Here is a 1,839-nt window from a genome sequence, read left to right as displayed (position 1 = left end):
CATGTCCCAGCATTCCCTGGATCATTCCCTAGAGAGATTTAGGAATTACTTGCCTTTAAGCTTGTGAAGTATTCCTGGTGGGACAGGGGTTACGCACTGGTGGCTATGTTTGTGTGTCAGCGTGGCTGGGCCTGGTTGAGTGGCTGGGCAGCTGGTAGTAGTTATTCCCCATGGTGAGACTGTCAGTCAACTCCATGGTGGGATCTACCACAAGCAGCTGAGTAGCTAGCTGCCTTTGGGATGTCATCTGCTTCCTGTATAGAAGGAGAAGCCTTGGGGATAGTCTCCAGCTTACAGCACACTTGGCCCCTGCATGTAGCCGTGTCGTTGTTCAGCAGCCTGCCATGCTCTGCTGACCTTGGGACTTACAATGGACTTGAATTAATGGCCTGCCGTGTGCTTTGGTAACATTGGGACTGTGCCATTTTATTTGTCGACCTTGGGCTTGTCAGCCTCAGCAGCCAGTGCTGCCTCAGTGAAGAGAGGCCTCTAGCTTAAGTGGGCTGGGAGCAAGAGGCAGAGCTGAAGCCCAAGGTCGAGGGACTTTCACACAGCCCCTAGAGCCTGGCACTTTGAACTTGGACTTAAAGCCTCCAAACTGTAAGAGAATTAAACTCCTGTTTGTGAAGGCCATCCCATTTGTGGCATATTCCTGTCAGAGTGGCACTGGGGAACCAGAACAGGGACTTAGCTGCTAACCAACAGAGTTGGTGGTCGAACCCACCAGCCACTTCCAGGGAGAAAGATGGAGCAGTGTGTCTTCTCGCTGAGCCTGGGCAACCGTATGGGGCAGTTCTACTCTGTCCTCCAGGGCCGCTGTGGTCGTTAGGTGCCGTTGAGTCAGCTCCGACTCCTAGCGACCCTGTGGACAGCGGAACGAACACTGCCCGCTCCCGCGCCAGTCTTCGCTCAGGGTCGCTGAGTCAGAATCAACTCGAAGGCAGGTTGTTTTTTTTTAATTGTGATTTAGGTAAAAGTTTACAGAGCAAATTCACTTTCCACACAGCAGCTCACATACACTTTGTCTCATGACACTGACTACAATTTCCCACAATGCAACAGCTCCCCTCCCACTTCCTCCCCATAGTCACCTCTTCCAGTGTCCTTCCCTCCATGCACTCCTGCCCCCTGAGCTGTCTCTCTGTGCATACACAGCCCTTCTATTCTCCATGATTGATCTCTCCAAGGAGTGTATCTACCTAATGTAAATATTCAGCTCATATGCCTGTCTTTTGTTTGGCTGGAACCCACAGGTGTGGGTTCAATGCAATGGGTTTGGATTTTTAATGGTTCTGGGTTGCGAAGTCAATTTCCCACTGTGTCCTGGAGTTTCCCACTGCCTGGGGAAGGCATTCATTAATTCATTCAAAAACATTTTCCACTGCCTACGTCAGGCTCGGTTCTAGAAATGAAGTAATGGAGATATCTATAGATATATACATAAACCAAACCAAACTCACTTCCCCGAATTGGATCAAACTCATAGTGACCCCTCCTTGGGTTTCCAAGGTGGTATCTCTACAGAAGTAGATTGCCCAACCTTCCTTCTGAGGAGTGGCTGGTGGGTTTGAACCTCTAGCCTGCTGGTTAGCAATCAAATGCCTTAGGCACTGCACCACCACAGCTCCACTATGTGTGTGTGTGTGTGAGTGTGTGTGTGTATATATACGTTGTTAGGTGCTGTTGAATCGTTTCCGACTCATAGCGACCCCATGCACAGAACAAAACACCAACTGATCCTGTGCCTGCTCCATGATCCCTGCTATACTTGAGCCCGTCACCACAGCCACCGTGTCAGTCCATCTTGTTGAAGGCCTCCCCCTCTTTCGTCGACCCTCC

The sequence above is a fragment of the Orycteropus afer genome, unplaced genomic scaffold, assembly GCF_000298275.1.
Source record: "Orycteropus afer afer isolate SDZICR_OR568_19922 unplaced genomic scaffold, OryAfe1.0 scaffold00726, whole genome shotgun sequence".
NCBI lineage: Eukaryota > Metazoa > Chordata > Mammalia > Tubulidentata > Orycteropodidae > Orycteropus > Orycteropus afer.
This window is presented reverse-complemented; position numbering follows the sequence as displayed.